Source organism: Cupressus sempervirens, chromosome 7 (genome assembly GCF_028749045.1).
Source record: "Cupressus sempervirens isolate cs-2001-9-10 chromosome 7, ASM2874904v1, whole genome shotgun sequence".
Taxonomy (NCBI): Eukaryota; Viridiplantae; Streptophyta; class Pinopsida; order Cupressales; family Cupressaceae; genus Cupressus; species Cupressus sempervirens.
In genome coordinates, this window is record NC_143124.1 from 287,227,025 (window position 1) to 287,240,978 (window position 13,954).

General features: G+C 37.9%; 1 long non-coding RNA gene across 2 annotated transcripts in view; it reads left to right on the forward strand.

Moving 5' to 3' along the window:
* Positions 1 to 13,954, forward strand: part of LOC149546554 (uncharacterized) — a 202,107-nt gene continuing 188,153 nt past the window's right edge. The window contains exon 1 of one of the 2 annotated variants that reach the window (XR_016354357.1): positions 1 to 450. This is a non-coding gene — a long non-coding RNA (uncharacterized LOC149546554). The remainder of the gene's footprint in view (positions 451 to 13,954) is intronic. The other variant, XR_016354356.1, reaches the window with a different exon arrangement.

Consider the following 13,954-nt stretch of genomic DNA (forward strand, 5'->3'; position numbering starts at 1 on the left):
TTAGTCTCCTGCCTACTAATAAAACCTCAATATTTGATTAATAACCAGCCGCGGTGTTAATTATCACATAGTTAAAGTTGGTGTCAGCTGGGATAGTCTAAACAGCCCAACGGTCATTTCCATTTTGAAACATCTATTTTAAATCACATTTTATATATGGGTGACAATATAATGTATTTGTATTTGAATTTTTTATCGAGCGCTCAGCAATTGTGTCCATGCAGGGCTGATATCTTTTCTTTCTGCACGGGTGTTTGCATTGATAAATCAGAATTTGTAGAATTTTTAATAATTTAGGAGGAATTTTCAGAGGTTAGTACAATTATCTTGGGCGTGTTGCTGAAGAAGGAATATTATAACTGCTTTGCTATCTTTAGCGAAGTTCAATTATCCGGGGCTTTGTTGATGAGAAAATATTACTATCTGGGGCGTCTCCGTCTCATTGTGCAGGTAAGCTTCTGCTTTGGCAATTTTTATGGTTTTCTGCGTTTGTTATGATTATAATAAGCGTTTTACGTTAGGGTTTTCAATTAGCACGGGCAAGCGATTAACTGTGATCTTTGTTGATTGTGTCGGGTTTCTTATTACAATATACCGCTTTATTTTTTATTATAACGACCTCTCTGTTATTAAATTTGGGGCGAGTCTTTCAAAGTTACAGCGTTTGTTTAATCTTGACGATCTTGAGATATATATACATGGGTTAAGTAAATGTATCCCATGAAACCCAATTTGCGTTATACAATGAGATGATTCAAAATTGGATCAGGCTTTGATTACTGTTCCTTATTACAATTTCAGAAAGAAACCCTTGAACACTTAAGGTCAATTTTAATTGATTCAGATTGACATTTTTGTTATATTTATGATCTGAGATGTAGTTGGCAAATTTGATAATTTCGTTCTTGTTGGATACTGGCGTTTTTTTGGGTTTACTACATAGCCTTAATTGTTAATTCAGATTCTTGAATGCATACAACCTTGCTTTACACGTAAAACTAATGGGCTTCTCTGCATTGTATGTTGGGAGGAGTTGACGTTGGATCTTATGATTTCAAAATTACCATGTCACAAAAATTGGTACAGTATCTGAAGTGGGTCAGGCAAAGCCAACAGTCTGCAAGCAGTGAGACCAGAGTCAAACCAAAGAAACTTAAAATGATTCAATGAAAAAAATGAATACAAAAGTCTGTTATAGACTTAATATTTCAATACATGGCCAATAAAGCTTACCCTTAGCACAGGGTAGTCTTTGTCCTGACTCAAATACAATTATACAGGCTGTGGCAGCCAGTCACAATAACTTACAAAAAAGCACAAAATAAAAAACTGATGAAAATCCCATATACATAGGCTCACAATGCTTGGAAACTTCCGTTGATATTACAAATACTCTGCCTTAAAGTTTGGGCAGCTGATCAATATGTATCCAATGTGAAAAGCTCTGCTGCAGTCAGATTTGAAATTTGACAGCATTGGAAACACAATGAGAAATGAAATTTGAAAAAATTGTGCATTTTAATTCTATATATAATCATTTCTCTATTTGGGCTTGTGATGAATAAGAAGAATTGAATGCTTCTATATTCCTTTGGAGTCCTTCTAGAACTGAGCTAATGATTGCTTGTTTGAAATCTTTGTTTGATCTTGCTATAAGAATTTTGATTATGCCACTGAGAGTACCAGTCCTTGGCCTTTTGATGAGCACAAAAGTTGCAAACAGTACCAAGGGCTTCAAAGGATCTATGATGTAACCAACCATTGGTACTTTCTCCTAGCACTTTCTTCAAGACTTAGTAACTGAGTGATCGGAAGGAGTTCACTATGTGGTTCTCATTAATGTGACCATATTTTAAGATTTTGTAATTGATCACCTTCCTAATTGCTGTCTCAACTAAAGTTGTATCAATTTTGAAAATCCTTCGGAGTTGGACCGAGCTCTCCTTGGTCAAACAAGGGCAGTTTTAACCAGTGAATGGTAGTTTCCAAATCGCTTTGGATGGGAGGCTCTAAATGACCAGTTTATCAATAGGGCTGATAAATATTACAGATGTATTTTGTCTATGGTTTTCTAGGCTTGAATGGTAATCATAATACATTGTGGAATGGGCAGATGGATGTCCCGTGAAGAAAGGAGTGGCAGATTTCTGCACCTGTTCTTATTGTTTGAATTGACCTCCTCTTTAGTTTTCTCACAAGCTTGATTAGCAAGAAAATCTACCATGTGAAAATCCTCCCTAGCTGGATTGAGGTCTCCTTGGTCAAACAAAGGCAATTATAACCGATGAATGGTAGTTGTAAGAAAACTTGCAAGAAAAATATAACTATTTCTACATAGCCCATAATAGATTTGAAATAAATTTATAATTGAAATCCACATGCAAGAGAATAGACAACATACCCACAAAAATGTGACACAAGATATACTCTGGGAAACCCTCATTGAGGGAAAAAACCTAGCCTCCAAAAGCATCTAACACCATGTATTATTCAGCAAAATACCATTGCAATACAACCATGTAAGCCTTCAAAGCCATAGCCACAACCAAGCAATCCATGTGAATAAGCATGAATCCACACATCCCATGCCATGCTTCCAACCTTCACAAATGCTCCCTTGACTAACTTTTCAAACCCTATCTTGCTCAAATCTTGTCTTTTTGCATTTTCATCTTGTCTCTACAACTACCCTTGTGGTTGCTTATATAGTAGCGAATCTCACAAAACCACCAAGTGGTATTACATAAACCATGTGCTACCTAACCCATTGACCCCACATTTAATATTGAACATTTAAATCTTTTCCCCTATATTAAATAATTACATCAAATATTACCACAATGTTACAATACAACTCATCAAATATATCCCATGGGAATCTTAATATGTTGCACATCCATCAAGGTGCTCCTAGGTGCAATATTACATTAAAAAAAATACAATATAACAATATTATGCAATGTGTGCAACACACAAAAATTCAACAGTAGTTTCCAAATTGCTTTGGATGAGAAAGACTCTAAATGACTAATTTATCAAGGGAGCTATAAATATAAGAGACATATTTTGCCTATGGTTTATGATAATCATAGTACACTATGGAATGGGTGGATGGATATCCCATGAAGAAAGAAGTGGCAGATTTGTGAACATTTTCTTATTGTTTGAAATGATCTTTGTAGTTTTCTCACAAGCTTGATTAGGAAAAAAATCTACAATGTGATTCACCTTGTTTTATAGCAATCTTTGATTGATATATTATTCAATTAGTCCAAGCTTTGCAATGTTTTCAACTTGCAATTAACAAATGGTGGTTATAAATTGCATTTATGTAGATTCGATTAGATCAAAACCCATCAAAACCTGTCCTTAAGCTTGGAACAAATTTTTGGGATCGTAGTCCTTATGCTTCTAAGAAAGATGCCAACGACACAAATGTCTATATCTTTATCCTTACCTAAAACATATGTAAAATTGATGATGACATCCCCTTAGTATACCCTGAACTAATAGATTGGGGTCACCAAGAATCACTAAGCTTAGATCACTATTGAAAATAATGAAGCAATATCAAAATTCTTTGAGATTTGAGAAGGCATGCATTTGGTGATCACAAAGCAGGATTTATCATTGATCTTGATACCATAGTATTTGTTGGGGAAATAACTTCATCTTCCAGTCGCAAATTTGAAAATAATACAAAAAAAGAAAAAATGGTCTTTTGGTGAAAACTGAATGTGCATATCCGAGGGTGAAACCCTCTTTGAGCTGTCCGAGGATGGAAGATTTATTATACCCCCACAAAGAGAAAAGTCACCACTATTAATTGAAATGACAGAGGAAGTCAATTTGGGAATGCCAAATAATCCATAAATCATACACTTTGCAAAATCACTATCAAAAGAAGAGAAAGAAGAGTTTGTCAATTTTTTTAGAAAAGGAAAATCAACTTTTCTTAGTCCTATGCAAATATATGCTGGGCTGCTGAATCAATTCTTCATCATTTTCATTTTTCGTGACCTTACTAAGCCTTCCCTAAAGATGATTCTCCATTGACAAATATTGACATTATAGTAGATATGAAAACTTGATATGCGATGCTACCATTGATGGATGGCTTCTCCGGTTATAATCAAATCAAAATTGCTCTTGAAGTCCAACCCATGACAACTTTCACATGTGCTTGGGGAACATGACATTGGAATGTCATGCCCTTTGGCCTCAAGAATGCTAGATCAACCTATCAATAGGCTATGCCTACAATCTGCCATGATTTCATACATATACTAATTGAAGATTATGTTGATGTACTACGCAAATCCCCTATGAGAAGAAGATCATTTGAGCATTCTAGATAAAATCTTTGAGAGAATGGAAAGCTATAAGCTCTGGCTTAATTTGAAGAAATCTGTCTTTGGTGTTGTATCAGGGAAACTCTCGGGCTATATTATTTCTCGTCAAGGCATTATTGAAGTAGATCTTGAAAATATAAAAGCAATATTGTAAATGCATCCTACTATTTTGAAATAGCTACAAAGACCCTGGGAAAATTATAGTCTATCTATTGATTCATTGCTCAACTAGCAAACACGTGCCATTCTCTCTAGCACTTACTACATAAGGGTGTGACTTTTAAATGGAATGAACTATGTGAGCAATCTTTCTAGCAACTAAAAGATTATCTTCTCAATCCACCAATTTTGATGCCTCCTATTCCGAGAAAGCCATTCATTCTATAAATTTATGCTACTGAGATTGCATTAGGAGCCCTTCTGGCGAAATACGATGAACAAGGTAGAGAAAAAGCTATTTATTACTTTAGTAGAACTCTTGTGGGCTATGAACTGAATTATTTTCTCATTGAAAGAGCATGCCTTCCTATGGTTTTCACAGCTCAAAAATTAAGATGCTACATGCCCCATCAAAAAAGTATGCTCATATCATAGATTGACCCATTGAAATACCTTCTAAGAAAAGCAACTCCCACAAGATGATTAGCCAAATGGGTGATGATCCTAATTAAATTTGGTATTGAATATGTAGTTTGCAAAGCAATTAAAGGCCGGGTAATAGCTGATCAACTTGTAGAAGCACCGGTTCAAGCTGATCATCCTTTGCTGCCAAATTTTCCAAATAAATCAATCTTTACCATGACGACATCCAATGAATGACAACTCTGTTTTGATGGCTTACATAAAATGGATGGGGGCAGTCCCATGTTCGTTACCATACTCGGAGATGTGATATCTAAATCATATAGGATAGCATTTGAGTGTACTAACCACATTGCTGAATGTGAGGTGTTGATCACTAGACTTGAGTTAACAATACAATGGAAAATCCAGCATTTGAAAGTTTATGGCGATTCATAATTAGTCATTTGATAGATTAATGATGATTATGAGACTTGTATCCTACAAGTAACTGACCGATTTCCTAAAATCCGAAATGTATTTTAACAATAGCAAAAGAAGAACAAGATTATAATGGTTTCATAGAATATTCATGAGCAAAAAAGTAGATCAACATGGTAGAGCAGTATGCTATGAAGAGTTTGGTGCTATGAAGGAGCATGGAATTACAATAAACAAAGATAAGGGGTAAGGGATTTAATGGTGTGATCGTCAATGTTTGAAGAACAATGGAAGGTGCATAAGAAGAGTTGTAGGGAGCAATTTAATAAGCAGAGACATGACAATTGGATATGTGATGCTATCATTGATGGATGCTTTGTTCAGTTATAATCAAATTATAATTGCTCCTAAAGACTATCCAAGATAACTTTTACATGTGCTTGGGGAACATACTATTGGAATGTCATGCCCTTCAACCTAAAGAATGCTAAAGCAACCTATAAACGCATAATGACTACAATCTCCTATGACTTCAAGCATACATTGATGGAATATTATGTTGATGATCTACTATCTGAATCCTCTACAAGAAGAGATGATTTGACCATTCTAGATAAAATCTTTGAGAGAATGGAAAGCTGAAAACTCTAGCTTAATCTGAGGAAATGTCTCTTTGGGGTTGTATCAAGAAAACTCCTGGGCTATATTGTTTCTCGTTGAGGCATTGAAGTAGATCCTAAAAAGGTAAAAGCAATATTGGAAATGCCTCATCTTGCCACTTTGAAATAACTACGAAGTTTGTTGGCCAAATTACAGTCTTTTGACAAATTCATTGCTCAGTTAAAAGACAAGTTTCATTCTTTTCAGCGTTTACTACATAAGGGCGTGAATTTTAAGTGGAATTAACAACATAAGGAGTCTTTCCATCAACTAAAAGATTATCTTCTTAATTTGCCAATTCTGATGTCTCCTATTCTGGGAAAGCCATTCATTTTGTATAGTTCTCCTACTGAGGCTGCATTAGGACTCCTTTTAGTGCAACATGATGAACATGGTAGAGAAAGAGCTATTTATTACTGATGCAATGGAGCCTAGTGGGATTGATCTCATGGTGATCAATTGGTCCAAAAACTCTCTTCACTGAAGTGATGATCAAATGTGCAAGCACCAATCACAAGTGCTAGAAGGATGATACTAGGTTATCACAACCCTACACCCAAACAAGGAAAACCCTAATCACTAGGGGACCCTATGAACAAGACAACTTATCACAAGTTGCTCACAATGCACAAATTGACCAATTTCGCAAAAACAACCTTAAACTTCTTCAAATGAGGAAGGAAGACTCTAATACATGGGAATAGTCTATTTAGGTCACCAATGATATGAAACAATGGTTAAAACCAAACTATGTAATTTTTTCCACATAGGTGCTCTGTTAAGCCATCCAAAAAGGCTAGTAGCCCTTTTCGATGAAAATCAGATTTTAAAGGAAATATCTCCACATACAACCCGGGGAACAAAACTCAGTTTTAGACAACCTTTTGGGACTTACAAAACATACTAAGGCACCAAGGTTTGATGACACAAACAAATGGGCTATTGTTCACTTTCTCACTTAGGCAACTAAGGCAATTAGGCCTCCATTTACAAAGGAAGTACATGTCATAGGACTCCATCCTACAAAACAATGATGGGAACATGTGAGGACAACCCTAGACAAGTTACAAACTTGATTTCAAGCTTTGCTGCCAAGTCTGGTTGGAGTCGTGGAAGATGTTGCATTCTTTTCCTAGCATGCACATGGGAAATGCATGCCTAGGGCATCAAATTTCTCAAGGATCCCTGCAAGTACAAACTTAAAACCACTTGCATCTTAAAATACATATGCAATACTAGGATTTCACCAGAGGCTATTAAATTCCCACGGTGAAATCCTCCTCTATGCTTGAAAATGCCTCAAAACCCTAGGTTAGCAAGAAATCCAGACCTACTTACACAAAAATGTGAATATCTTGGGTTAGAGAATAGATAGAGACTTCAAACTAGAAGCATTTGAAAGTTACTTCATCCACCTATCCAAAAATGTAGGTTTTAAACCCTACATGAATCCGTACGAACCATTAGAACACAAGACAGCAGGCTGTTTGCAGTAAAAGCAGGGTATCTTTATTGATTGAAAGTTGAAAATAGATAATCTCTGCCTATCACCCGCTTGAAAGGGCTTATTATAGGCCTTCAACAGTCATAACTGTTGGAAAATGAAGGATCATTGCAAATGTATTTGCACTGCCATGATAAGTGGTATGCATTTTCCATATGCAACATCCTCTCATTTATATTAAACATGAGTCATGAGTAGACATGTCCCTTCATGGGACATGTCTTATTCAATAATCAAATAATTATTATATATAAACTTAACTATTGTTATATATATGTGTGTGTGTGTGTAAATATAAATATATTTCTCTCATATAATAAGTTTATATCTCACATGAATTATATTTCATATATAATTAAGTGTACAATCATAGAGTTATTCGACTGAAGCTACCAAACATTAACACTCCCTCTTAACAAGGGAGGATAAACACAAGACAAATATTACACCATTGGTAATATTAGGAATTTAAGGATATCTCAAAAGTTTTTCACCATTTAATATTGCATATGATATCAAGAGTATTGATCTCCAGACTATCAACATATGATATTTATCAATCACTCAAACTAGGGTATGATATCACATTTGATATCAAGAGTCTTGATCTCCCAGACTATCAACATCCAATATTCATCAAGTACTCAAAAACAGGGTTTAGATATCACATTTGATATCAAGAGTATTGGCCTCCCAGAATATTAATGATATTCACCACTTACTCAAAAACGTTTAGATATCACATTTGATATCAAGAGTATTGGCCTCCCAGAATATCAATGATATTCACCACTTACTCAAAACGTTTAGATATCACATTTGATATCAAGAGTATTGGCCTCCCAAAATATCAATGATATTCACCAAGTACTCTAAGAGTAATGGCCTCCCAGAATGTTGAGATGTAGGACATTCACTATTTACTCAATTTATTAGATCTCATAATACAAATTGATTGTAAGATCGTCACCTTACAACAACTTCTCCCAAATACAAGTGATGATCATTAGGAAGTCGTCACTTCCTCATGATTTACACAAGGGTAGGCCCATTAAAATTACATGTTCACAATTTATGAACCACAGTCCTAAGGACTGTCACAATCTATACATCACTAGGGAATACATATCAATATGGTTTACTCTCTCTCAATCAATAAGACCAAGATAACGGATGTTAACTGAATGGCATTCACAGTCTTCTCCCTCTCTTTCCAAGGTCGTTTCTAATAAACTATCAAGTTCCCTCTGAATCTTAATCTCCCTCTTCCTGCAATAACATTCTTGAAGGAAAAGGTAAAGGCAAAAGCTCATATAATACATATTGAAATACAAATAAGAGCGAGACTAATGTGATTCTCAAAATGATATATTTCCAATAAAACATATTTAATATTTACCTTACTGTGGAGCCTACCTCTCATATAAGAAATTATACTAATATCTTAAACATATTAGTTTACTCTTTATAGTATAAAGCCTTTAAATTTCACTCTTTTATAAAAATATGTGAACATCATTATTCATATTAATAAATGAAAACAACTTAAAATAATCTTTCTAATACCTTATATAACCTGTGACTGCCCTATTCCAAACTTAATTTATTGTATTCAAAATATTATATGTTAATTGGTTCATTCCAAGGTTATACCTTAGTGTGCGGCCCACCTTATTTCTGACATAGGATAACCCGATAATTAGCTCCAATAAGTAGCAACCATACCCTACTATTCATAGTGCTTTATGAGCCCTTCTCATGCTAGATGATGTCATGCATGTCACCTCAAGTTTGGGGGTGGACATAGACACACAATTCCATTTTCCCTAATTTACCTTGTTCTGTTGGATCCTTGTGATGTTTGATTCTTTGTCCATGTCCTTGACCAACTGTCACTAACATTAATAGCTTTTATTGATTTCGATTCAAAAACAAACGAGGCAGTCCCCATGCATACAGTCCACCAAATAGACGCTCATCCAATTGTAATTTTCTATTCATTATAAATTTTAAAATGAGTTTCTATAAATTTAAAAACATAAACCACGGTGCCCTGCCTGCAAAGGCACTCTCGAAAGTAGTCGATTTCTTTCCTTGCAACTGAACCGTTTTTTCTTGATGTCAATGTTCTCTATGTTGTTGTACTCTGAATATTCAGATGTGTATATATGATCAGTAAAGATCAAAACCCAAACTTTTCGATGATCTTGAAGGATTGCTACTTTCAATCCACAAATATATACTTAACAATATCAATCTGCTAGGAATTAACATTGATATCCTGTGAATCAATATCGATCTATTGTTTCTCAATATTGATGAGACAAGTTAATTGAATGTTGTATGCTTATATTTCCCTGCACTTCTTAATAATGTCTGTGTTGGCCCATATATCCTTATATGTTGCCTAAACTTTCCTTGTTGACTGACATCCATTGTCCAGTCTTTGTCCTTTGAAATTTTCACATTTGCAGCCTGCTTTGATACCATGTTGGAAAATGAAGGATCATTGCAAATGTATTTGCACTACCATGATAAGTGGTATGTATTTTCCATATGCAACATCCTCTCATTTATATTAAACATAAGTCATGAATAGACCTCTTATTCAATAATCAAATAATTATTATATGTAAACTTAACTATTGTTATATGTGTGTGTGTGTATGTGTGTGTAAATATGAACGTATTTCTCTCATATAATAAGTTTATATCTCACACGAATTATATCTCATATATAATTAAGTGTACAGTCATAGAGTTATCTGATTGAAGCTACCAAACATTAACGATAACAACATTTCAAACTTGTTATGGCCATTGGGGAAGTTTTGCTTTGATTTGCAAAAAGTTGCTTGACAACTTTTCAAGCAATTTTGCATTTTTTTGCACTTTTTGCGCTTTATAAGCAAATGTTATGAAAGCTTAAATCTAATGACCCAAATAGGTCCTAAACATGATAAGACATGAAATAATCTAAAATCCTAAGATTCTAGGCCCTTTGACCATCTTTGACCATAGTTGACCAAGGGCTTATAACAGTGTTGTTTACTGCATAGATTAATTGATTGATGCACACAGACAATGAATAAGAACAACAACCGTAGTACTCCTTTATTTGCATATGCTAACAGGTTACATACAGAGCATAAGATAAGATCCCATGATTTACAATGATCCTAGACAGGATATAAATACTTTTCGCCGAACCTTCTCGAAGGAGTTCGTCGGCCACATACAATGTCTGCTATAAACTATTTACCGACGACATCGGCTACAAAGTACAAAATCACTGACGACAATCAAGTCGGCTGACATCATCCCCCCCAAAAGAAAAGTCGTCTCTTGATGACTAACAAAATAGGAGACAACCCATATACAACAAAAAATACTAGAGAGAAGGTGGTGCCCCTAAAGAATGCTGCTGATGACGCAACTCATAGACCTACTCTGTTTGGATGCTCAAATCCTTCTGAATTTGTGTGTTAACCTCTACGGCTTCCTTCAGAAGAAGCACTGCATTCAGAGCCTGTGTCTTTGCCAACTGTAATTCTTGTTCAGCTGCTTCCTTATCCCGCACGACCGCCTCCCTATCCCTCAACAGTGCTGTCCGCTCAGCTGCCCATGCTGCCTACTGGTTGGCCAAGTTTGTTGCTAACTTCTCCCTAGCCTCCCTCTCAACTGCCATAGATCTCTCCGCTGTAATCCTATCTGCTGCCCTGTCTGCCTCCGCGTGCCTGCGAGCATAATAAACCTCCTTATACAGTCCCACAATCTCATGAGCCATCTTCTCCAGCGAACTGTTGCGCGACCCCAACTCTGGCTCACTTGCCCAATCTACCAACATCTTCGGTGTCTCAAGTGCTAGCCAACCCCTCCTCAAAACATGAGCGAAACCACTACGGACAAATCCCCCTAATGCAAGCTCGAACCAAATGCCACTCCCTTCGCCGAGTCATAGCCTGCAATGCCACATCGTGTCCCTTCTTAAGCGCAACCTTCATAGCTCTAAGGTACTCCTTGCACCTGTCCTCATCCGACCCATAATCCTCCTTTGTAACACCTTGCATCATCCACTCGGCATCACTATTCTCTTCCTCATCTGCGGGGACCATGCCCAAATCCGGTGCAGCCTCCTCTGCTCTCTGCGCAACCTCGGCCTGTGGCACCCCCACCTCCTGAGGCTCTGGTATTGTAGTTGATACTCTTAGGTGCCCAGGGGACTGGATGGATGGACCAACCTCCGCAGGGATGAGTCAGAACTGCTGTCTCAAGAAAGCATTGGCTCTATCCATCACCTCCGGTTGCTTTGACTGTGCGGGCTCCATGCTCTCCCCCTGTTGTGCTGGATGGGCTGTCTGTATTGGCTCGGCGGATGCTAACAAGGAGGACAAAACGGTGACGATCGCATCACAGTCAATCACATCCAAGCGAACCTGGGGCTCAGGCTCCGGCGCTGGCAACTCTACCCTCTGTGAGACTGGCTCCACTAATGCAACTGGAACAACATTTGCAATGGCCATGGAGAAAGTAGCATCTGGAGTGGTTGCCGGTGTAACAATAGTTGTCGTTGGTGGGACACCCTCGGCTACTGCTCAGGGGACGTCTGCTACGGCCGGCGGGGTCATCACGACCGGTGCATGACATTGACCAAAAGGCGGAATGTGTGACGTGGGAGCGGACAAGTGCGCCGAAGTTGATAACTGTGGCGGGGTGAAAAATGTGGGCTGACTATCTGCTGGTTTTCTGCCATCCTCGGCGGAAGTACTCTCTTCCTCATACTCCGCCCCGTTGCTCTCCGAAGTCTCCTCCCGTCCGTTGTTAGTGTCCCTGTGCGCCGCCTGCAATCCCCAAAATACCTTTTTCTATCCTGCGGCTATCCCACCCGTGTCCAGATGTCTCCAATAAAATATCTGAGGCTCTCCCTATGCCAACTTCCCCCGAGGTGGCGCTTCAAATTCATCCATGGGTATCTGATTAACCGTTGCCTCCAGAAACAAGCCAATTGCATGATGCAGCATAAAGAATGTGCGGTGTTGGAGTGTCATGAACTCCTCCATCCTGTCAGCAAGAATTGTAGCCCAATCATACACCGTGCCGTTCATGATGCCATTCATGAATACTATTTGTGGCAATGCTATATCTGAAGCCCAAGTTGCCCTTGTCAGCTTGCTCTTGATAACGTCCATAATACACCTCCAATGGCCTTCCCGAATGAGATCCTGCTGAAGTTCTCTGCATTTTGACCCCTTGATAACTGACTCCATCTCGTCGGTTGTAAGATTGCGGCCTACTAATTGAATCCAGTGTTCCTTCCGTTCTTGAGAGAGCTTGTGATTCTTGATTTCTACCTTCTTACCTCTAGGACCAGGAATGCCAAAAACCCTCGTGAAATCCCTAAGCTTAAAAGAAACTGTCATCCGGTGCTTTTTATACAAAAATGTGCTTGTTTTGTTGTGCCAATTTTATGCTTCTATCATGGTCCTCAACACTGATTCGAATAACCGAATGGAAAAAACTAGAAACTGGATGGCCCAATGCACCTGTGCCCGTATCAAAATTTGCTTAACCAAGTCGGCGTCTGGAGTTTCCTACCACCACTTCTGGCATTCGTTGCCATTGAGACCCTCAAACTAGACGGTGAGATGAGTGAATTCCTCCCTGACTTTCTATTTCTTGCTGCTAGAAGTGAATGGCTCTACAACTCGGATTCCTGAAGCTAAAACCCTTGCATTCTTCTCCATAGTTGTCATCAGCTGGTTCTTCCAGTGCTTCCGTTTCCGTACCGATTCCATGCAATAACGACTTTTTTCCTCCTTATATAATATAGCGTTCCTTCCTATGGAGAATATGCTGTAAAACTTTCCCCCTCCAATGCCGCTTCCCTTTCCTGTCGGTTCTCCTTCGACCAACCAGCTGTAGCTATACGTCTACAGCGTCCCTCGTAGAACAATAACATCCGTGCAAGAAATGGAGTCCGCGGGCAACACCTATTTGCCACAGATTCTACCTGCTGCTGGGTGATTACTTCATGTCTCAAAGGCTATATGAGTGCTGAAAAGAAAGCCGTGGTTGAAGAATGCATCCGCCGGTATGTGCAATCCGTTGATGAAAAGGCACAATCTGTAGCTTGCGTGAGAAAGCAACCGTGCAACAAAACTTGCTCAGTCACGACCGCTGGTGAGAAGAATTACTAGGCTGTGGAAGGATTGAGAAGGCACCCACCGAAAGTCATGTACAGGAGTCTGTGACTTTGAACAAGAGATTCTGGAGCGTGTCTCAATTTGTTGCTGAGGTATAACAAATTGAGTAGACTTTTCCCTATTGAATCAATTGTATCTAGGAAATTAAATTCTTGCAAGCAAGAATTACTTGCAAATTAGTTTGAAGCTGAACTGAACGCTAGGAAAATAGACCTACAATCTTGAGGAGTATT